The following is a 25,331-nucleotide window of genomic DNA, read 5'->3' on the forward strand; positions in this document are numbered from 1 at the left end:
TATTTATTTTCAAATTATGTATACATTACACAACCGTAAGATTTGTCTCCTTACAGGCAGCCACGAAGCAAAGAAACCCATTTAAACAAAAGATTGTCAAATACCCAATGCACAGAGAAGTAAAAACAAAACACACAAACAATAAACACAAGGAACTAGCTTTCTGAACTGAGTCCGTCCCCAGACCCTCAGTTCCGCACAGAGTGGAACAGTGAGCCAAACCGGCCCGTCCTCAACCCTGGGACCCGACACCCTGACTTTTTCACTCTGGCTCGTCCCCTAGAATATCACCCAAACATCCAGTTGAGTCGTTTCAATATGCTCTGGGGCCTGGATCCTGCTGCCTCGATTCAGCCTGTACCTGACCTTTCCAAATTCAGCCCGGCGCTTAAATTGTCATCCGATCATCGGGTTCAGTTGCTTTGCTATGCTCTGTCTATATATATATGTGCCTAAGACTTTTGCCATATACTACCTTGAGATTAATTTTCTTGTAGGCGTTTACAGGGAAAAAACAAAATACAATAAAGTTTACAGAAAGTGTACCTAAGCAGACCAAGACTGATAAACAGCCAATGTAGAAAAGACAAACCTTGCAACTATAAAAATAACACTGAGAACTGTAGAGTGAGTTTGTAGATTGTAGAATTAGTTGAGAGTATTGGTGATTGAAGTTATCCACACTGGTTCAGAAGCCTGATAGTTGTAGGTATTAACTGTTCCTGAGCCAGGTGGTGTGGCTTCTGTCCCTCCTGTTCGATGATAGTAGAGAGAAGAGACCGTGGCCTGAATGGTCACGGATGCTGCTTTCTTGTGGCAGTGCCCCATGTAAATGAACTCAGCATTTGGGGAGGGCTTTGCCTGTGATAGAGTGGGCTGTATCTCCCACTTCCTGTAGCCACTCCATTCCTGGGCACTAGTGTTTCCATACAAGGTCCTGATGCAACCAGTACAGATAATCTCCACTGTGCATCCCCCTATCCAGAGACTGTGATCCTTTGTCCTGAGTAACCTGCCCATTGGGCACCTCCGCTTGTGTATCCAGTCCAGTTAGAGTTTGGTGGGATCCCTTCACTCCGGTCAGTGTGAGAATAGTTGGTGCACATTCTCTTCTTGTGTCAGTCCCGTCATCACAGGACTCAGTCTTTGTTGCACTGTCATAATGCTCACTCAAATCCACTTTACACAAAGGCCAACGTACACATTTTGCTTTGCTTTCTTTGCTTGTTGCACCTGTACGCCTGCTTTCATCGACCCGTGTACAAAGGCATCAGATCTCCTCGCCCCTCCTCCCCTCCTAACGTGTCAGCATTCAAATAATAATCAGCCTTCCTGTTGTTGCCACTTGAGCGGGTAATCTCGCATTTATCTGTTATTATTGCATCTGCCACGAATCTGCCCAATCCCTCATCCTGTTCATATCAAACTTGAGGTTTCCTGTTCCTCACAACTCACTGCCCCACCCAACGTTGTCATATCTGTTCTCTCACACAGCATTTTAATTCCCTCATCCGACCTGTTGCTTGTGGTACCTGGCTTGTCACTGTCTCCACATGAGACTAGTTTATTCCTGTTGACTGTTTCCCAACTGCAACCAGTTCTCCATCCATTTCAGCACCGCACATCAAGCCCAATTTTGCATTGTAGTTCCCATTTGGGCCTCAGTGTACTGTGTAATGATCTGTTCTGCATAAACGGTATGCAAGACAAGCTTTTCACTGACAATAATAAACTAATCCCAACATGTAATCAAAAGCTGTCTGGAACAGCCATTGCCCCTCAACCATCGGGCTCTTGGAACAGAGGTGACGGTCGACCAGCAGCTTTTGGGACAAGGCTTTGGAGGGGGCAGGAGGTGGGTAGCTGGTTCCCAACCCCCGTCGCCCCACCAGCTAAACACCTTTCTTACTGTGCCTCAGCACGCAGTGGACTGAGCCCTCGTTAACCAGCCTCGTGAATCACACCGGGTATTGTATTAAGCAATCTTCCTTTTGTGAGTACTTAGAGATTAAAGATTACTTTCATTTGTCATGTGTATATCGAGACGTAAAGTGAAATGTGTTGTTTCCGAAACGTGCTGGGGGGTGGGGGAGGAAGCGTCGCCACGCTCCCAACATCGCATATCACTAACTAACTAACTTTAGATTGTGGGACGAAACCCACGGGGAGAACATATGTACAAGCCCCCTTACAGGCAGCGCCGGGAATTGAACCCGGGTCACAGAGATCGCTGGGGAGGTAAAGTATCTCGCTAACCACTACGTTGCCATGCTGCCCGATTACGTTTATGGCTCCGATAATCCCGTATCTCCACCAGCCAGCCCGGGCTCCTTTATCTGGGTCCAGCACTCTCCCGGAGGACGATGATACGACCTCAGTTACAATGAGAGAACCGAGAGGCTTGTATCATGGCCAGCAGCTGGTAAATGGGAAGTGGTGTTCTGCCCGCTGCCCCACTGTGTATTGCACAACCCTGAGCTGCTTTTATCTGACTGGCGGCTGCTTGTGGGGCTGGGCTTGTTTTGACAGTCCAACAAACATCGGCGGAAAGAGCACTCGAGTGCACAGAAGGGACGGTGCTGCATTTACAATCAGAGTGCAGGTAGGAGCTATCTGTTCAATGAATCACATGCTTTTGTAAAAACTCTGAGTGGACCTCATTTTCAACCTTATTCTGGTGTTGGTAAACATAAACTGAATGATTAACACTCAGGAGAGAAGTAAGCAAGCTGAATATGCACAGACGGTTGTGAAAGTTTCCTGTACTAGAGCCGAGATGAAGACCTTGACCAGGAGGTTAGAAGAAATTTAAAGAAGCTTAGAGATGACTGCAAATGTTGATTGGCACAGAAGTGACTGCGGGAGAAGTTAGATGCTGTGGTCAGATGACAAAAGTAGCAAATGGGATTTAATCCAGTTGAGTGTTATTGGGCCAAATTGTGGAACTGTTCCTATATCTTATGAAATGTAGAAATTGTGTGTAGGTATTGATTTTTTACTTGCATAGTTTGTTGTCTTTTGAAAATTGTTTGTCAGTCTTTGTTTATGAGTGCTTTTTTTTATAGATTCTATAGTAATTCTTTAATTTTCCTATGAATGCCTGCAAGAAAATGAATCACAATGATGTACAGCACTGTGCAAAAGTCTTGGGCACATATATAGAGGGTACCTGAGACTATTGCACAATACTGTTAATGTGGATCGGAGAGCGAGTTTGTAAATCTGGTGGGAGCAAAAGATGTTGGGAATGGCGAGGATGGAGCATCGCGGGAGGGGTGTGGGATAGGTGACATTCAAGGAGTGGCCATAGTGGAGGGGTAGCACAGGCGCAGATACACCCATCCCTGAGACACCAGGCAAGGTCATTTGATTCCAAATGATTGGTTTATTGATCATTACCGAATCTCTCTCTGGAGCTCCCCATTCCCTTTCTCTTTTCCCAAACCTGATTCCCCTCTCCCTGCCCCCTTCCCACTCTCAGGCCATAATAGAGACCCACATCAGAATTGGGTTCATCACCACTCACATGTGTCATGAAATTTGTTTTCTTTTGTAATACATAAAATTACAACTGTGCTGTGCAAAAGTCTTAGGCACTCCAGTTATACATATGAGACTTGCATAGTACTGTATCTGGTAGTATATGAAATTTGATAATAAATTAATTTGACTTTGAGGTTAAAATCTGTCTAATTTGTCTCCCTGTGACTACATGGGTTTCCTCCAGGTGCCCTGGTGTCCTCCCACATTCTGAAAATGTAAGAGTAGCTTAATTGGTCACATGGGTGTAATTGGGTGGTACAGTCTTGTTGGGGCAGTAGGATCTGTGACTGTTCTGCATCTCTAAAATCTAAAGTTCGGAGTACTTTGGGCATGTAGCCATTCACTCTGACACTTGCCATGTTACTGTGGCCACTTCAGCTCCATAAATATATCTGCATTTCTCCACTAAAGTTGCTCAAGGTAATCCGTCTCTTTTTACCTTCACGTCACCATTCGTTATTTTAGTCTCTGTGCTGGATCTGTTTCATTTTTTCAAAGATAACCTTTTTTGTTACATGTACATCAAAATGTGGTTGACTGGGTGGAGATACGTCTCTAATTAAGGAGGTGTTGGGTGCTCTTTCCTTCCGCTAGCCTGCAGGTCACCCTTGGGCAAGGTGTAGCACCTGCTTAGCTCCCCAATCAGGTTCACGTCATGGGAGCAGGCGGTGGATGATCGAATGAGCAGCCAGTGCAGATCACGAGTCATGGTGATGCAACCACCAATGTTCCCTGTAATTTGTGATGACCAGTGTGCGCAAAAATCTTGTGCCGTGCAATTTTTTGCCCAGTAACAACATGTGTGCACTGAATTTTATATACAGAGGTACTCATTTTAACAGGTAGCAAAACACTGTCAGTAAGAACATCGGTCTCCTCTGGGTTTGATTGTTTTTGTTCTCATTCATCTGCACTCTCCCAAAACATACATAACACACCTGAGGCGAGTAATGAAGGATTTTATTGTCAGAGCTATTGCACGCCTTCCATATGTGATTTCCTTGCTAAATGATGTTTAAAACGTCAACTTTTCCAAAAATCACTCCACTTCTTCCCACTTGCAAGTTCTCCAGCAAGTTTTGCATCACAACAATACACGCAGGTAACACCAGTTTCTGTAATGTACATAATTATTTCTCATAGCTGCACGTACCTGACCTCATGAGCTTTCAGTGTAGCAGTTTCTACTGTTCCATAAAGCCATTCCACTGTAAATGATCTAGCAGTTCTTTAGCACTTCACGCCCTTTGCTTCTTGGAATTCGACATAGTGAATCAATGATTTCTCCAATAAAAACTGTATAAATAAGCTAGTTCTAAAATCAGCAGACAAATCATCACAAACTCCATGTTGTCAATTCCATCTGCATCAGAAACCAGAAAAGGAAATGTGATTGTGTATGATCATGAAATGTACTTAACATGCCAATGAGGTAGAGGGCGACAATCTTTTGTGTGCAGTTTAAATTCCTTTGTGCGCTAGTAGCAAAAGACGTGTGCGCGTGCACACTCGCGTACACCTTGGAGGGAACATTGGCGACCACTTAAGAGTGTTGATAATGACTGGGGTCACCCGTCTTGTAAAAGCACTGGCCAGAAGAAGGCAGTGCCAAACCACTTCTGTAGAAAGGTTTGCCAAGAACCATCATGGCCACGAGACTATGATCGCCTATGTCATATGACACTGCACATAATGATGACGATAATGATGCCAAAACATTGAAACATACAATGAAATCTGTTGTTTGCATCAAATCAAATCGACAAGGTTTGTGCTGGGCATCCCGCTAGCATTGCCATGCTTCCCATGCCAGCACAGCATGCCCACAATTTACTAACCCTGCTCCTAACCGTACTTCTTTGGAAAGTGGAACTAGCACATCTGGAGGAAATACACACAGTCGTGGGGAGGACTTGCAAGCACCTTCCAGACGACGGCGGGAATCGAACTCTGGTCGGTGATCACTGGCCTTGTAAAGCAATGCATTAATCACTATGCTATAATGTAGCCCAGCCCTAAATTTCACATTTGGTTTCGGGTTCTTTTGTTTTTCTAGAGCTACGATAACTGGTTTTTAGCTTCCCATACTCTTTCTCTCTCTTTCTCCCCCCGCCCCCCCCCCCCCGTCCTCTGACATAAATCATTGGCCGATGAAGTGTGCGCTATGCAGTGGATTCTGGTTAATTGAGACACATCAGGACCAGTACATTTTGGTACAATTAAGCAGCTGCCCTGCGGGTGTGCTCTTATTTATTCCCACATTCCAAAAAGACGTAAGGTTTAGGGATAATGAGTTGCGTGCATGCCACGTTGGCGCCAGAGGCATGGCATCTCTTGCGAACTGCCCAGCCTAATCTTCGCAGATTTGACGCAATCAGCACATTTCTTTGTATGATCCAATGTCTGTATGACAAATACAGCTAATCCTTAATATTTTATGTGCCCATCGAATAATTTGGTGTTTGGTTTTCTGTCCATTTAAATAAACACTCAGTGACCACTTTATTGGGTACCTCCTGCTTGTGGAATTCAGCTGCTCTTCCATTTCAAGGTTCGATGTGTGTTCAGAGATGCTCTTCTGCACACCACAGTTGTAACGCATGGCTACTTGAGTTACTTTCACCTTCCTAACAGCTTGAACCAGTCTGGCCATTCTCTTCTCACTCCCATTAGCAAGGTGTTTCCACCCACAGAACTGACGCTCTCTGGATGTTTTTTTGTCTTTCGCACCATTCTGTGTAAACTCTCGAGCATGGGTTCCCATCCTGGTGTCCGTGGACCCCTTGTCTAATGGCTTTGGTCCACGGCATTAAAAAAAAGGCTGGGAACCTCTGGACTAGAGATTGCTGTGTGTGTGTGTGAAAATCCCAGGAGGTCAGCAGTTTCTGAGATACTCAAACCGTATGGTTCCATGGTCAAAGTCACTTAGATCACATTTCTTCCCCATTCTGATGTGTGCTCTGAACATCAGTTGACCCTCTTGACCACGTCTGCGTGCTTTAGTGCATCGAGTCGCTGCCATATGATTGGCCGATTAGATATTTGCATTAATGAGCAGGTGTACCTAATAAAGTGGTCAGTGAGTGTATATCCTCCATTGTTGGCCTTTCCCTGATCCTTTGTACAACCTTGCCGGGCTTCCCTTGCCACCTAAGTGCGAAATGCTTGTCCTTTCATACACAAAGAGCTTCCTTTGCTTCATTATCCGTGGTGTCTCACTGGAGCATTCCTGTGCGCTGGTGGAAATCAAACGCCGAGGTATTTTTAACAACTGAATGAGATGTTTGCCTGTTTGCAGCTCCAGAGGAAATTGGAGGGGGAAGGGGGCCAACTGGCTGTCTTTCACAGTTGCATTTGTTGGTGGGTGGAGTCGATCGGTTCTATCTCCAAGTATGTAAATATAGCAATTCCCTTTGCTATCGCCTGTGAAATGTGCGGACCACACCCTTCCACTGCGCGCTGCATCTTCACATTGGCACCTGCAGAATTCAAAAGATCAGGCTGCATCTTCATTTCCTTCAGACCAGTTCCATCATTTTTTTCCTACTTATCACCTCCCAGTTTCTCACGTCACCCTGTTTCACACCCATCTCCCTCCCCCCCCCCACTCACCTGCCTTCACTTATCACCCCCTACCAGCTGGTACTCCTCCCCTCCCCCAGTTTCTGGCTTCTGCCCCATTCAAGGTTGTTTAATGTCATTTCCAGTACAAAAATATAAAGAAGATTGAAATAATTGTTATTCTGGATCCGACGCAGTGCAGAAAAAATCATAATATCGTAAAGAAACCCAATAAATATAAATAAATAAATAAGATAGTTTATATATGTCGCTAGGTCTGTACAAGAGCGTCTGATAGGAGCTGATAAAGTAGTAGAGCTGGGGGTTGTGGAGTGGTGGGTTAGTGGGTGGAGGTGTTGAACAGTCTCACTGCATGGGGAAAGTAACTGTTTTTGAGTCTGGTGGTCCTGGTGTGGACCTGATGAAGGCTCTCAGCCCAAAACATCGACTGTTTAATGCTTTCGGTCAAGGCTGCCTGAGCTGCTGAGTTTCCCTGGATTCCCAGTATTCTGCAGAATCTTGCATTTGGAATTCAAATGAACGCCTCCCATCCTGCTGATTAAACACTGGAAGAAAACAGCTTCCATCACAAGCCATGTGGGATTTGCATGGGAAGAACTGTCACCAAAGGTGGGAGGTGGCTGGAGATAGAACATAGAACAAATAGTACAGTGCAGGAGCAGGCCTTTCAGCCCATCATGTCTGTGCTGACTATATCAATTTAAACTAATCCCATCTATCTGTACACAGCCTATATTCCTCAATTCTGTGCATGTTCATGATCCCTAATTCATCTAAATGTATACGGCAAATAAACTTGATCCTTGATCTGTAAATATTTATATATATGTGTGTATGTATATATGTGTTTGTGTATATACACACACACATATATATATATAGCCTAAGACATTTGCGCAGTACTGTGGTAATTTAATGTATTGCGCTGCTACCACAAGAAAAAAAACAAATTTCATGATATATGTGAGTGATATATATGTGCGGTCCTCCCACCTGGCCTTCCTTTCTTCCCGCCAGATTTACAAACTCGCTCTCCGCTCCACGTTGACAAATACAGTACTGTGCAAAAATGTCAGGCATCCTACACATATCTAAGACTTCTGCACAGTACTGTACTTAAGATTCATTTTCTCGTGGGCATTCATGGGGAAAAATAAAGAAATACAATAGAATCTAGCTATATTTATAAAGAGAGAGACCCCAGCTATATATACGTGACTGCCTACAATCTTTGCATCAATCTGCTGCTCTGTGTTCATCAGTGCATTTATTTGTTGTGTCTATTAGTGCCACGTTTGCACTGTTTTCTCTGTGAACTTCATGCAAAGAATTACATAGCACCCTGGTGTATATGATAATAATCCAATCTAATCCAGTCTACTTTAAACTTTACTACGGGCACTAGCCTCCGTGGTATCCAGGACATCTTCAAGGAGCGATGTCACAAAACAGGCGGCATCCATCATTAAGGACCTATGTACTGTTCTTGTTGCTACCATCAGGGAGGAGGTACAAGAGCCTGAAGGCATGCACCAAACGATTCAGGAACAGCTTCCTCCCCTCTGCCATCCGATTTCTGATTGGGCGTTGAACCCAGGGACACTACATCACTAAATTTCTGTTTCCATTTTTGCACTACTTATTTAATTTAACTATTTAATACATATATACTTGCTGTAATTCACAGTTTTCCCCCCTGTTATTATGTATTGCATTGTACTGCTGCTGCAAAGCAACAAATGTCTTGAGATATGGAACCTGGTTCTGGTTCTGCTTCTGTTGCCCACCACCACTACTGGCAGTCTGTTCCAGGCACCTCCCATTCTGTGGGGGAAAAAAAACACAGCTCACTCATCTCCTTGAAACTTTCCCTTTCCCTCTCTCACCTCAAAGCTACACCTTTGACTTTTCCACCCTGTGAAGGAGATTCTACCCTATCTACAAATCTCATCATTTCATAAGCTTCTGTCAGGTCGTCCCTCAGCCTCCGCTCTGGGGAAACCAATCCAAGTTAGTCCAGCCTCTCCTTATCGCTATGGATACATCCCAGATTGCCATGCTTGTGTGGGATAGGTCTGATCCTGTTGCAGATTTCCCTTGAATAAATGTGGCTGAAACTTGCTGTGATCTCCCCTAACCGAACAGCAGAAAATCGAGATCTGCCTAATCATAATCAGGTTTATTATCACTGACACGCGTCATGAAACTCGTTGTTTTGTGGCCGCAATATGACGCCAAACATAAAAGATTGCAGTAAGTTGCAATAATGGTAATAAATAGTGCAAAGGAGGAATAGAGAGGCAGTGTTCATGGACGTTCAGAAATCTGATGGTGGAGCCGAAGAAGCTGTTCCTAAAACATTGAACTGGGTCTTCAGGCTTCTGTACCTCCTCTCTGATGGTAGTAATCAGATGAAGGTATTGCATCATGGCTGATCCTGGACCCCATTCAACCCCATACACCTGCTCTCTCACCACATCCCATGATGTCCTGATATAGAAGTCTTTATTCAGCAAAGCAAGCAGCAGGCATCATACTTGAGACACTCTTGAAAGAAGAGGTCACCTGACCCAACATTACATGCCATTTTTTATGCTAAGGATCAAGGGCAACAGCAGGAAATTTCTGTAGTTACAATGTATCTACAATGCTTCCTTTGAATACATATAAATTTCATCTTCACATCCAGATTCCAGGCACCCAAAATGAATGCTAATTCCCATCAACTCTGGTCTGCATTCATACAGGAATCTGAGGTCCAAGTGAAGTGTTTCCTTGTTTGTAATCAACCCCAAAATGAAGCTTCAGGAAACCCATTGTTCAGAACTGCATTTTAAATTCAGTCTACAATCCCACATTCAGGTCTGAACACTGGCTGTTGTTGAAATTAGTATTTGGTATATATACTACAGCTCCAGAATACACCCTGAAAGCTATTGTAGAAACCTACCAGCTTTCAGTCTGATTGATTTCAGTTGAAATGAAACCATATGTTCTCGGCAATCTATCAGTGCCATGATTTTACACCAGATATCCTGATGCACCCTTCCCCTTCACATCCTAGATAGACAGATAGATAACACACACAAAATGCTGGTGGAACACAGCAGGCCAGGCAGCATCTATAAGGAGAAGCACTGTCGATGTTTCGGGCCAAGACCCTTCATCAGGACTTCGTTAGTGACACACCAGCATTTTGTGTGTGTTGTTTGAATTTCCAGCATCTGCAGATTTCCTCGTGTAGACAGATAGATACTTTATTGATCCCAAAGGAAATTAGTGCCACAGTAGCATTACAAGTGCAGAGATATAAACATCAGAAGAGAAGTAGAAGTTACCACAAACAGCCTGACAGGAGGGGGTTATCACTTCCCTGGCTATAGGTTGACTCATTATGGAGTCTAATGGCCAAGGGTAAGAATGACCTCATGTAGCACACTTTGGAGCAGCGCAGTTGCCTTAGTCTATTACTAAAAGTGCTCCTCTGTTCAGCCAAGGTGGCAAGCAGAGGGTGGGAAATATTGGCCAGGATTTGTTCTACCACAGCCTCCAGTGTGTCTAATATGACTCCTATAACAGACCTAGCCTTTCTAATCAGCTTATTGAGCCTGTTGGCATTACCCAGGTTGATGTCATTGCCCCAGCACACCACTGCATAGAAGATTGTACGGTTACAACAGACTGATAGAATGTGTGAAGGAGAGCTTTAAATTACCAGCTTTAAAACATTGCCTGGTTACCAATTGCCCCTTCACCTCTGAGATCAGAGGTATCATCCAAGCAAAGGGAGGAGAAATTTCTTCAGTGATTGGTAATAGAGTTGACAAGCTGCATTTACCTAGTGCACTGAACAGAGTAAAGCTTCACAGTGAGAAGTTATTTAAGCAATACATCTTTTAACACCAAGCCCTCAGAGGAAAGATGAGAGTGGATGGCCGAAAGCTTGTTCATTTTTCACTTCATTCCCCATTCTGGCTCCTCTCCTACCCCTTTTCCTTTTCTCACTGCCTATCACCTCCCTCTGGTACCCCTCCTCCTCCCCTTTCTCCCATAGTCCACTGTCCTTTCCAATCAGTTTTCCTCTTCTTCTTTAGCCTTTTATCCCTTCCACTTTTCACCTCCCAGCTGCTCTCTTCATCCTCCCACTTCCACCTACCCATCACCCCCTCACCTATCACCTGCCAGCTTTTTCTCCTTTCCTTCCCTTCCCCCACCTTTCTTCTGATTCTGGCTTCTTCCCCCTTCCTTTCCAGTCCTGATGAAGGGTCTCACCCTGAAACAGAGACTGTTTATTCCTCTCCTGACCTGCTGAGTTCCTCCAGCATTTTGAGTCTGTTGCTTTGGATTTCCAATATCTGCAGAATCTCTTGCGTTTATACTGTATAATATCTTTTCCTTTAAGATACAGTGAATTAAAGATTCAAAGTTCAAGTGAATGTATTATCCTCTGAAATAATAACAGCGAGTAGAGCAGGGGACTAAGCACATAACCTTGTGGTGCACTTGTGCTGGTGGAGGTCGTGAAGGAGACGTTGTTGCCAATCCAAAATTACTGGGGTCTGCAAGTGAGGAACTCGAGGATCTAGTTGCACAAGGAGGCATTGAGGCCAATGTCTTGAAGCTTATTGATTAGCTCTAAGGAGATGAAGGTATTGAATGCTGAGCTGTGGTCAATAAACAGCATCCTGATGTCCGCATCTTTGCTATCTGGATGTTCCAGGGTTGAGTGAAGAGCCAATGAGGTGGTATATACTGTGGACCCGTTGCCCTGGTAGGCAAATTGGAGCAGATCCAAGTTGCTTCACAGGCAAGAGTTGATGTGTTTCATCACCAACCTCTCAAAACACTTCATCTCTGTGGAAGTGGTTGAAGAGAGGTAAGGCATGTCGAAACTGAACATCTGACAGCCCATAAACTGCCAATTCAGCACCACCAGCCCAAAACATTAACCATTTATTCCCCTCCGTATTCGCTGCCTGAGTCGCTGAGTTCCTCCAGCATTTTGTGTGTGTTGCTTGGTCAGAGTTCCAGGTTTCAAAGATTAACTTAAAGGAGAGGCATCGGGGAGTCTGAATTAGCCTTGGCAATTAAGACGTATTCACTAATATTGAAATAATTCTATGTGAAATGAGAGTGGAAAAATATCAATAACACTAAAATGCATCAGTAATTTTACCTTAGTCTTCGTCATTGTGTGGTTGTTGTGCAAAGATCAATGATACAGTTTGGGAGGTCCCAGATGGTGATAATTTCAGGTGTATTTTGCAGCTGACAAGTTCCTGGAGTTTTCACTGCTATTGTGTGAAAATGTACATCAATTTCATATTGAACCAGAAGGAGAAAAATATTAAATATACAAATCATAAGCACAAGAAATTCTGTAGATGCTGGAGATCCAGAGCAATGCTGGAGGAACTCAGCAGGTCGGGCGGTATCTATGGAAATGAACAAACAGTCGATGTTTCAGGCCGAGACCCTTCTCAAGGACTGGATAAGAAGGGTGAAGATGCCAGAGTAAAAAGGTAGAGGGAGGGGAAGGAGGATAGCTAGAAGGTGAAGACAGGTGGGTAAAGGTAAAGGGCTGGAAAGGAAGGAACCTAGTAGGAGAGGAGAGTGGACCATAGGAGAAAGGAAAGGAGAAGGGGCACCAGGAGAGATGATAGGCAGGTGAGAAGAGGTAAGAGGCCAGAAGAAAATGGCAGGTGGAGGGAAACATTTTTTTTTACCAGAAGGAGAAATTGAGGTTCATGTCATCGGGTTAGAGGCTACCCAGACGGTATTACTGTGCCCCAGACCACCACGTACAGAGTAAAATCATAAATTAGTTTCTTATTGTCGTATTACATGAAGTCCATATGGATAGTGTCCTCACATCAGTGGTTTGAGTTAGTACAAGGTAAAACAATAAAAGCAAGTAGAATGAAGTGTTACAGTAACGGAGAAAGTGCAGTGCATGTCAGACAAATAAGGTGCAAGGTCATAATGAAGTAGGTTGTGAGGTCAAGATTCCATCTTGTATTAGGGAATCCTTCAATAGTCTTTCAACAACCTGTCTCTTATGCAGCAGCTAGAAAATGATGAAGGATCTCAGCAGGTCAGGCAGCATCTATGGAGAGGAATACACAGTCAAGTGTGTATTCCCCTCCACAGAATACTCAGCTGCCTGACCTGCTGAGCTCCTCCAGCATTTTGTGTGTGTTGCTCTGGATTGCCAGCATCTGCTGAACCTCTTGTGTTAAAGAAGCTTGTTTGGCTTATTATCATCACATTCCTTTCTCTTGTCCCACACAGCAGCCATGGATAAATGCCATTGGACCCTGGGAATTTCTCCACCTTTCAGCCTGCTGTGACACCTCGTACCTTCTCTTCCTTCACAATGATGCATTCCAGAATTTCGCAGTCCTCCTTTGAAAAATCCCCCACCACAATATCCTTCTTCTTAGTGACTACAGAAGAATTCATTTCAGACCTCACCAACCTTCTATGTCGCAAAGCACTGAGGGGCCTTAGTGGGCCCAACTCTTTCCCTGGTGACTCCTTGCCTTTAATATAACACTCCATTGAGATTTTCTTTAAGCTTGTCCTCAGTCTTATTCCAAGTTCATTTTTTGCTCTCCTAATGTACTGTTTGACTCTCATCCCCCAAACACTTTTTATACTGACAGTCTTCCCCATTTTCACTTCTTTGTACCCATCCTATGGTGTTTTATGGAGCTTTATCCAGCTCTCAATATCCCTTGACATCCAGAGTTCTTTGGACTTTGGGTCTTTTCACTTGCCAAAGCACTTTGGCCCTGAACTCTTGCAGTTTCACTGCTGAGTGATTCCTGTTTGTCGGAGCCGTGTATCGATTTTCTGTCTGTCTGTCTGTATTGTAGTTTGTGTTGAGCATTTGTTGTGGGTAATTTTTCACATGGGTGTGGGGAGGTGCGGTAGAAGCAAAGATAATTGTTACGTATTCACGCTTTGTCTTAAAGTCAGTTTATGCGAGATTGAGGCAAGGGATAAGCCAGGGTTGATTTTATTTGTTGACCGCTTACTGTAATTAAGAATGTTAATTTTTTGAATACATTAAGATAGCTAATGCTACTTATTTCTTTATGTAGCTAGCTATAGTTTTGTTAGTTTTTTTACCTTTAGAAGGTTGTTTGTCTTTTCTGGTTTTTTAATGAAGGATTGAACGTACTTTCCTCGACTTAGAACTTCTTTATTGTGGATAGTGTGCCATACAGGGTCAAAGCCGCCTGCCTCACCAAGTTTAGTCTCTGAGCAGTTTTGGTTTGTTTTCAAGTAACCACTACAAAAAACCCATTCTGGCTGCCTCTGGTTCTTGTTCATAAAGAAAATAGATACGTGGCTCCTACACTGTTGCTGGCTGTAGACATAACTACAAGTAGCTACTCCCTGTTTACTCCTGCCAGGATCTGTCTTATAATGTTGACATTGACCTTCCCTCCCTACCACCACCCCCCCATTCAGGACCTTGATTCTTCTCCCTTTCCATAACTGCAGAGAAACGTACAGAGTTATGCCCAGCGTCTCCAAATATCACTGCAATTGAAATGCCCAAACCCACTCCATCAGACTGACCCAGCTTAAGTATGGACTACAAGGTTTTAGTCGTTGATTGAACGTCCTTGGTCTTTGTTTTGATCAGTGAAAGTTCACTACTTAAATTATTTCCATTTCTCTTATGTAATCTGCTCCGCATGTGACAGCTGTTTTCATAGAAGATTTTTGTAGAATATTACATTTTTTGTAGATTGAAGATTTTTGTAGCACAGTACAGGCCCTTTGGCCCACAATGTTGTGCTGGCCTTTTAACCTACTGTAATGTCAATCTAACCCTTCCCTCCCACATAGCCCTCCACTTTTTGATCCTATGTATACCTATCTAAGGGTCTCTTAAATGTCCCTAATGTATCTGTGTCTTCTGCCACTCACCCACCACTCTGTTAAAACAAAAATCTATATCTGACATTTTCCCCGCCCCAGATTTTCCTCCAATCTCCTTAAAATTATGCCCCTTCTTATCAGCTATTTCCAAGTCTCTGGCTCTCTATTTTATCTATGCCTCTTACCATCTTGTACACCTCTTTCAAGTCATTTCTCATCCTACGTTGCTCAAAAGAGAAAAGCCCCAGCTCACTCAACCTATCTTCAAGGATTCTTCAAAGAGTCTACAACTCATGTTCTCAATATAATCTATCCCTCTATCCCACCATCCCTCCATCATAAATGGTAGGGCACTGAGGAATATAGTAGAACAGAGTGATTTAGGAATAATGGTGCATAGTTCCCTGAAGGTGGAATCTCATGTGGATAGGGTGATAAAGAAAGCTTTTGGTATGTTGGCCTTTATAAATCAGAGCATTGAGTATAGGAGTTGGGATGTAATGTTAAAATTGTGCAAGGCATTGGTGAGGCCAATTTTTGAGTATTGTGTACAGTTCTGGTCACCGAATTATAGGAAAGTTGTCAACAAATTAGAGAGAGTACAGAGGAGATTTACTAGAATGTTACCTGGGTTTCAGCACCTAAGTTACAGAGAAAGGTTGAACAAGTTAGGTCTTTATTCTTTGGAGTGTAGAAGGTTGGGGAGGGGGGAACTTGATAGAGGTATTTAAAATTATGAGGGGGATAGCTGGAGTTGACGTGGATAGGCTTTTTCCATTGAGAGTAGGGGAGATTCAAACGAGGACATGAGTTTAGAGTTAAGGGGCAAAAGTTTAGGGGTAACACGAGGGGAACTTCTTTACTCAGAGAGTGGTAGCTGTGTGGAATGAGCTTCCAGTAGAAGTGGTAGAGGCAGGTTCGATATTGTCATTTAAAAAAAAAATTGGATAGGTATATGGACAGGAAAGGAATGGAGGATTATGAGCTGAGTACGGGTCAGTGGGACTAAGTGAGAGTAAGCGTTCGGCACGGACTAGAAGGGCCGAGATGGCCTGTTTCCGTGCTGTAATTGTTATAAGGTTCAAAGGTACATTTATTATCAATGTATGTGGTATACAACTCTAAGATTCATCTTCTCTAGGTAGCCATGAAACAAAGAAAACCATGCAAGCTGTTCAAAGAAAGTTTTCAAACCCCCCCACGCACAAATGAAAAACAAACCACACATACGGCAACATGATCATCACCCCCCCACGTGAAAAAAAATTGTGCAAATGGCAACAAGACTACAACAACATCCCCCCCATCTAACGATTATTTGCACAGTTTGTCTTCTTCTGCACATCAGTCATTTGTCAATCTTCATTTGTGTGTATTTTTTCATTGATTCTATTGTTCATCTCTATCTCAGCAAGGGAGATGAGGCGGAGTACAGGGCTACGGTGGGAAACTTTGTCACATGGTGTGAGCAGAATCATCTGCAGCTTAATGTGAAAAAATCTAAGGAGCTGGTGGTGGACCTGAGGAGGGCTAAGGCACTGGTGACCCCTATTTCCATCCAAGGGGTCAGTGTGGACATGGTGGAGGATTGCAAATACCTGGGGATACGAATTGACAATAAACTGGACTGGTCAAAGAACACTGAGGCTGTCTACAAGAAGGGTCAGAGCCATCTCTACTTCCTGAAGAGACTGAGGTCCTTTAACATCTGCCAGACGATGCTGAGGATGTTCTACAAGTCTGTGCTGGCCAGTGCTATCATGTTTGCTGTTGTGTGCTGGGGCAGCAGGCTGAGGGTAGCAGACACCAACAGAATCAACAAACTCATTTGTAAGGCCAGTGATGTAGTGGGGGTGGAACTGGACTCTCTGACGGTGGTGTTTGAAAAGAGGAAGCTGTCCAAGTTGCATGCCATCTTGGACAATGACTCCCATCCACTCCATAATGTACTGGTTAGGCACAGGAGTACATTCAGCCAGAGACTCATTCCACCGAGATGCAACACTGAGCATCATAGGAAGTCGTTCCTGCCTGTGGCCATCAAACTTTACAACTCCTCCTTCGGAGTGTCAGACACCCTGAGCCAATAGGCTGGTCCTGGACTTATTTCCACTTGGCATAATTTACTTATTATTGTTTAATTATTTATGGTTTTATATTGCTATATTTCTACACTATTCTTCATTGGTGCGACTGTAACGAAACCCAATTTCCCTCGGGATCAATAAAGTATGTCTGTCTGTCTGTATTCTATTGTGATTGCGTACAAGAAATTGAGTCAGGATAGTATATGGTGACATATACATACTTTGATAATAAATTTACTTTGAACTTTGAACTTTTATTCTCCCCTCATCTCCTTGATTGACAGGTGGCGCAGCAGTGGAATTAATCCTGCATCCATAACACTCGCCTTATCTTATTAAAACCACAGAACATATTAATGGGTTAAGAACTGAAAAGCACCGCTTTCCTTCCATTTAGTTAATTGAAAAGAATAACATTGAAAATCCTACGTGAAATCAGACATTAATAACTGCTTTGGAATGTCGCATCTGGCCTGAGCTGTGATGCGTAATCAATAACATGATGCGTGTTTTGCTTTCGTGTGTTCCAGGGCTCTGGCCTGGTTTCCTCTGCAATTTATTGGATTAAAACTGTGAGGAGATTAAATGTGTGTTCGCAGCACGTGCAGAGATGCCAGGTCCGTGCAGTGAGTGGGGCCGGGTTAATTCAAAGTTCTCAAACCCCTTACTTAACCCATCACCTCCACTGGGACATAGGTTGCCGACTGTAGCTTGCCAGAGTCCTCTGTCCCAGGATAGTCCTTCAAGCCTTCCCCAGGTGTAGTCCACCTTCTAGGCAAAGATTCTTTCTATCCCAAGGAGAGGGTCTTCAGAGCCTTCTCTGGGCTTTAATAGGCTGGGGTTGCTAGCCCCATGTCCAACCCTCCTCCTTTTGCTGCCAGGCTCAGAACTATCTAAGTTCTCAAGGCTCTCCCATTATTACAAAACCCAAAAACTTGTTCATGATTTTCTCATCTTTAAATCTTGTTCCATCTCCCCCTGAAAGATGCTAGGGAGGCAAAGAAGACTCTTAGATTGGCAAATGACTGTGTAGGGAATGGAGCAATAATGGACATTGTGTTGGCGGTAGGAGTTAGAGTAGTTCAAGTTTATTGTCGTTCAACAATATACATGTACACCACCAAACGAAACAATGTTCCTCCATCCCATGGTGCACAGCACAGTATGTAAAACTCACACACAAGGCATACCTAATATTACCACAAATAAATTAACAAATGATAAAATATATTCCAGAAGGCACATTAACAACACAAGTTTAAAAAGTAAACAGTATAACACTTAATAGCTGAATACTCCATTCTCACTAATATAATGAACTGATACCAAGGCTTTGGGCCTACTCCGGGCTGCTCCAGGGTTCGGAACTTTTTGGTTTGGAATACTGTTGCTCACTTCTACTCTTTGCATAATTTGTGTTTTTTTTCCCTGTCTCTGCACGCCGGGTGTTAGACTTTATTTTGTAATTGGGTTCTTTTGGGTTTCTTGCTTTGTAACCAAACAAATCACAAAGTTGTATAAATTATACATCCTTTGATAATAAATGTACTTTGAAACTTTGAAACTACTTGTGCTTAATAAGTGATGAGACCTGTGAGGAAGTTCAGTCATCTCATGGCATGTAATTACTATTTAATTAGTTTGGCACAACATCAGGGACCAAAGAACCTGTTCTGTGTTGTGCTGTAACGAGTGTCAGTGATAAGGGGACAAAGCTGCAAAATAAGGGGCTGGTCATTTAAAACTGAGCGCAGAAATTTCTTCTGACGGGAGGCAGCGAGTGTCTGGAATTCTCAAAGTCGCGTTTATGGTCATATGCACACACAGACAAAGCTCCAAGGTTGATGGAGGCCAAATCATTCGGTTTATCTTGAAGATCCACAAATACTCGGAAGATTGAGGGACTGAAGGTTTTGGGAAACTGGCACAGAAGTGGAATTGATTTGCCACACTGAATGGTGGGATGGGCTGAAGGCATAGTGACCTATTCCCTCCTGTGTCCTTGTGCAATCCCACTGTGCTGCGGATTTGCAGATTTAATTCTTACTTTCCCAAGTTATTGGATGTTATATGTACTACTGCGCTTTACACCCTGGTCCAGAGAAACATTGTCTCATTTGACAGTATACATGTATGTAGTTAAATGACAATAAACCTAATTTGACAGTAGGATGACAAAGATTAAGAGGAAAGGTTCTTTCATCTTATTAGCAGGGTTAAAGTATATGTCATATGAGGATAGTTTGACTCAGCTAGGGCTCTTTGGAATAAAAGAGGTTGAGAGGTGACTTGATAGAGTCACGTCTCAACCCTCTACTGTGCCTATGGGCTTGTTTATTATTTATTGTAATGCCTGCACTGTTTTGTGCACTTTATGCAGTCCTGGGTAGGTCTGTAGTCTAGTGTAGTTTCTGTGTTGTTTTACGTAGTTCTGTGTAGTTTTTGTACTGTTTCATGTAGCACCATGGTCCTGAAAAACGTTGTCTCATTTTTACTGTGTACTGTACCAGCAGTTATGGTCAAAATTACAATAAAAAGTGACTTGACTTGAAATGATAAAAGCTATGGATAGAGTGCAAATGGGTGGAAATGGCTAATAAGAGAGGGCATGATTGTTTGGTTTTTGAATATAGAACATAGAAATCTATAGCAGGTTACAGGCCCTTCAGCCCACAATGTTGTACCGACCACCTAACCTACTCTAGAAACTGCCTAGGATTACCCTTACTGCCTAGGTTACCACATAATCCTCTCTGTTTCTTAGCTATTTTCAACTTTTATTTTTATTTCATTTCTTTATTGAGATAGAGCACAAGAATTTCCTTCTGGCCCCTCAAGCTGTGCTACCCAGAAACCCTAGCCTAATCATGAAACAATTTGCAATGACCAGTTAACCTAGCAACCAATGCGTCTGGACTGTGGTGGGTGGAATGCATTGCCGGGGGTGGTGGTAGAGGCAGATACTTTAAAGAGAATCTTGGATGAAAGAAAAATGGAAGGCTATGCGGGAGGGAAGGGTTAGATTGATCTTGCAGTAAGTTGATAGGTCAGCATAGTATCATGGACTGAAGGGCCTGTATTGTGCTGTGGTGTTCTCTATTTACAAGTCTAATATCTCCTTGGAGTTCGGAAGACAGACAAAATTATTTGCCATCATCTTGACAGAAATGTTTTCTCTAAATGTAACCATAATCACAATTTTTAATGAGACCTGTAGGGAGACACAGGCCCTTTGGCCCATTCAGTCCATGTTGGCCCATTCAGTCACCCTTTTGCATTCTTCCTCCATTAATCACAGTTTTTATTCTCCACCCCATTCTTATCAACTGCCCCCCCTCAGATTTTATCCCTCACCTACATACTCGAGCAGAACCCTTTTTTTATGCCTCAGAGCCCACCACTAGCCCCATCATTAACCGAGGGGTCCATGGACCCGAGGTTGGGAGCCCTTGCACTAGAGGCTAATTAGCCTATAGACCTACGTGACTTGTGGGCTTAGGTGGAAATTGGAGCATCTGAAAGGAGCCCACTTGGTCACAGGGAGAACATGCAAACTTCACGCTGACGGCGCCAGAGATCAGGATCGAACCTGGCTTGCCGGATCTATGAGGCACTTACTTTTGTAATAAGAACCCGTAGATGGGACTGGGATAATGATGTCACCTAAGATTTGGCCATAAAGAGTTACAAAATGGAAACAGGCCTCTTGGGCCAAATGGTCCGTGCTGAATCTGCTGTCTTGCCCATACCGTCTGCCGTGTTTAGCCCCATATCGTCCGACCCATACACGTATCTTGATGTCTTTTAAATGTTGCTGATATGCCCACGTCAGCCACAGTTATTGAAAGCTCAATTAGTAGCTTGGCTTCAGAGCTGCTATCTAACGCGTCAAGGACTGAAGTCACTGATGCAGTATTAAAATTGTGCAGAGATATCCCAAGGCGATCCCTTACTACCAACTCAACCTTTAAGTTTACCTTCAGGGTTAAAAGTGGACAGAAGAGATGCTTCTGTCAAAGAGATGCATCAGGTCAAAGATTGCTGCTTTCAGCATGATGTCTGGCTTGTTTATTTGTGGGTTATTTACAAGGATCTATTGATCCTCCTCATTAACTGAACAAGCCACAGATGTTGATGACAATACCACACTATCTCTGTGACAGGGAAATGAAACCCGTGTTTGGGCGGACCTTGATAGACCTTACCCCTGTAGCCCTGTCAACAGGAAATGGGTGCAAAGTGCTCTTTTAAGTGTGATTTAAAAACTGGCGCAAATATAGCCTATTTCTACACAACGTGATCCGAACTACAGCAAAAATCAGAAGGCATCGGGAGACTGCAGGTGCTGGAATCTGGAACAACAAACGAACCACTGGAAGGACTCAGCAGGCCGGGCAGGGAAGTGAACAGAAACTGTTTTGGGTTGAGAGTGGTCCATTTACCCTCTAAAGATGCTGCCTGACCTGCTGAGGTCCTCCATTGCTCTGCTGGTACCGCGATGATCTGCTAGATTCAGATTTCAGATTTGGGTTTAGCTATCACATGGACGTCAAGACATGCAGTGAAATTTGCATTAACACCCAACACGCTGCTGGGGGCAGCTTGCGAGTGTCTCCACATGCACTCTGGTGCCAACGTAGCATGCCCACAATGATCGGGTTGAGTTATTCTCTGACGCCGGCAAATAACCTGCAGAAGTCTCATCACCATGTGAGGAGACATTGTCAGTGTGCCGTTGCTTTGGGTGTGTCCTCTGAATGCTTGGCCTTTATATACTTCTCAGTCAGCTGATTTGACGTCATTTCAGGAACTTCAATGCCTGCAATGCTCGGCAGAGCACAACAGCACAACTTAACCAGGCGACAAAGCAACATAGCAAACAAAGTTCCATTTCTACTTCCCTCCCACTCAGCCCCCACACAAACATCAGTCTGCGGCCTGCAGTGGACTCTTGAACGCCCACACTTGGGGCTTCAGCCTTCACGCTTCAATATGGACCATCAAAGCACCACGAGCAGTCAGCACTGTTAACTTGACACTCATGGGTGATGATTTATTTCTGAGTTTTGATTCTTCCTCAGTCCGTGATGTAGTCAACAAAAAATCAGCTTGTATGTAGTGCATCAAAAAAATGAGTAAGTCAACAGATGCTGGAAATCCAAAGTAACACACACAAAATGCCAGAGGAACTCAGCAGGTCAGCCAGTATCTATGGAAAAGGTTTTGTGCCGAGACCCTTCTTCAGGGCTGAGAAGGAAGGGATAAGGCACCAAAATATGCTGGGGGGGGGGGGGCGGGGTAAGGAGGCTAACTGGAAGTTGATAGGTGAAGCCAGGTGGTTGGGAAAGGTCAGGGGCTGGAGAAGAAGGAATCTGATAGGAGAGGAGAGTGGACCATAGGAGAAAGGGAAGGAGGAGACTACCCAGAGGGAAGTGATAGTCAGGTGAGAATAATTAAATGGTCAGAATGGGGAATAGATGAAGTGGGGGGGGGGGGGGAATTTGTCTATCAGAAGGAGAAATTGATATTCATGCCATCAGGTCAGAGAGTACCCAGGTGGAATATATAAGGTGTTTCTCCCCAACTCTGAGGGTGACCTCACCTTGGTACAAGAAGAGGCCGTGGACCAACACGTCAGAATGGGAATGGGAATAAAATTTTTGGCCAGACGTCGTGTGATCTCTTCAGTATGAATCTGGTCTGCTTTTGAACTATGGATGAAGATAGTTCCAGAGCATTCAAGGAGTTAATGGAGGAATCCAATAGGATTAGGGTTTTGATTTGTCTTTTATTTTGCAAAGTGACGCAGTGCTAAAGGACAGCGGTTCTTAGTTCCACGTTGGCTCCCGTTAACCCCGAGTGGCCCAATTCATCCATGTCAGTGTCTGTTTTGTATCACCCTGCCAAATACTTACTGCATTCATTCTGAAAGTTGTGTAGTAAATCAGAGATTGCAACAGTTTGCCGCATAATTTGATTTCCCCCGCCATTTCTGCTACTTTGCTCCCTTGCTATTTGTTCTAACCTTGGCCCAGCCCAACCCCCGATGAACTAAACCCAAGTGAAACTGTTGCACCCAGTCCCTAGAGGAAGGAGACACGTTGATTTAGCATCTATTGTAGGAAGTTATTGGTGTGTATAATTAAGTACAGAGGAAGTAGAGTCATAGAGAAGTACAGCACAGAAACAGGCCTTTGGCCCATCTAGTCCATCCCAAACCATTTAAACTGCCTACTCCCATTGACCTGCACTGAGACTATAGCCTTGCATACCCCTACCATCCATGTACCTATCAAAACTTCACTTAACTGTTGAAATCAAGCTTGCAAGTTCCACTTCTGCTGGCATCTCGTTCTACACTCTCACAAACATTTAAGTGAAGTAGTTTCCCCTCGTTCTCCTTAAACTTTTCTCCTTTCACCTTTAACCCATGAACTCTGGTTGTAGTCCCACCCAATGTCAGTGGAAAAAGCCTGCTTGTATTTACCCTCTCTATACCCCTCATAATCTTGTATATAACTCTATCAAATCTCCCCTCAATCTTCTACTTTCTAAAGAATGAAGTCCTAACCTATTCAATCTTTTCTTTTCTTATAACTCAGGTCCTCCAGACCTGGCAACAAGATTTTCTCTGGACTCTTTCAACCTTATTTACATCTTTTCTGTAGGCAGCTGTCTAAAACTGCGCACAATTCTCCAAATTGGTCCTCACCAATATCTTATACAACTTCAACATAACATCTCATCTCCTGTACTCAGTACTTTGATTTATGACCAATGTGCCAAAAGCTTTCTTTACGACCTTATCTACCTGTCACTTTCAATGAATTATGGACCTGTATTCCTTGATCCTTTTGTTCTTCCGCAGTGCTCAGTTTGCCATGGGTGGTGTAGTGGTTAGTGAATCATTTTACAGCACCAGCTGTAAGATTTGGGTTTTATTCCTGCTGTTGTCTGTAAGGAGTTTGAATGTACTACAGTGACTGCGTGGGTCTCCTCCCTCATTCAAAAACATATGGTTAGAGCTGGTAGCTTGTTGGCATGGTAAGTTGGCACCAGAAGCACGGTGGCACTTGTGAACTGTTCAGCATAATCATCGCTGACTTGATTTGACACACATAACACATTTCACTGTATGTTCTGATGTATATATCAAAAATAAAGTTAATATTTAAAGTCTTTAATCTTTAGAAGTGAGCTTCTGTAATCAGCGTTCACGTGTGAGGACTCATAGGTTATAAGGAATAGGTTGTGAGAGAAATGTCTCTGAATATAAGTTGTAAAGTCATCCCAGAAGGTGATCAATAAGCTTGTGTCTCATAATCATCAGTATGTGCCGTGTTGTATGACATGGGTGATCATGGGCTATGATCATGATTGTTCTTGGAAAATTTTTCTACAGCAGTGATTTGCCATTGCCTTCTTCTGGGCAGTATCTTTACAAGACGGGTGAACCCCAGCCATTATCAATACACTTCAGAGATTGTCTGCCTGGTGTCGGTGGTTGCATAACCAGGACTTGTGATCTGCATCGGCTGCTCAAACAACCATCCATCACCTGCCCCCATGGCCTCACCTGAGCAGGGGGCTAAGCAGGTGCTACACCTTACCCAAAGGTGGCCTGCAGGAGCAGCTTACACCTCCTTTGATAGAGATGTATCTCCACCCTGACACCAAAAGCTTGTGTGTAGGGGTACATAAAGCATCTAGGTGCTGAAAATCTGAAATAGAAACGTGGAATGGTCACCTCTTTTCCTGGCTTTCAGAGAGAGAAGGCCTTGGCTGTTTAATGCATTGGTGCCTGCAGAACTCCAGAAAATTGACACAGCATAATTATCTTTGTGCACTTTCTTCTACTTACCTTTGTGTCCCTTGTTTCCATTTTCCCCTGTAGCCCTGCATATATTTCTTTCTCACCATGCCCATTGACTCTTTTTGGCAGTTCCCCAACACTAATTGGGAGGAGCCTTGTCTTTGAAGATTGGGTGGCTGCCACTCCACCACAGAAACCCACACCGCCACAGAGAGTGTGTAGAAACTCCACCCTGGAAACATTCAACGTTGAGTAGGTGGAGCAAGGGGGAGGGGTTGGTGAAGGGGTCCATCAGTTTGAACAGCTGTTTTCAAAGGAGGCCATATTGGATTCCATAGGGTCCACAGGAATTTCTGAATGGCCCATAATAAGTTTACTGTTTTAATTAAATATTTAATTTTGGGTGAATG

General features: G+C 43.7%; 1 protein-coding gene across 5 annotated transcripts in view; it reads left to right on the plus strand.

Moving 5' to 3' along the window:
• Positions 1–25,331, plus strand: part of add2 (adducin 2 (beta)) — a 133,831-nt gene that overhangs the window by 39,581 nt on the left and 68,919 nt on the right. The window contains exon 1 of one of the 5 annotated variants that reach the window (XM_073060218.1): positions 2,497–2,602. The exons of the other annotated variants lie outside the window; for them this stretch is intronic. The gene's annotated coding sequence lies outside the window, so the exon portion shown is untranslated. Of the gene's footprint in view, positions 1–2,496; positions 2,603–25,331 lie in introns of those variants that run through there. 5 annotated transcript variants of the gene reach the window in all.

The sequence above is a fragment of the Hemitrygon akajei genome, chromosome 1, assembly GCF_048418815.1.
Source record: "Hemitrygon akajei chromosome 1, sHemAka1.3, whole genome shotgun sequence".
Classification (NCBI taxonomy): Eukaryota; Metazoa; Chordata; class Chondrichthyes; order Myliobatiformes; family Dasyatidae; genus Hemitrygon; species Hemitrygon akajei.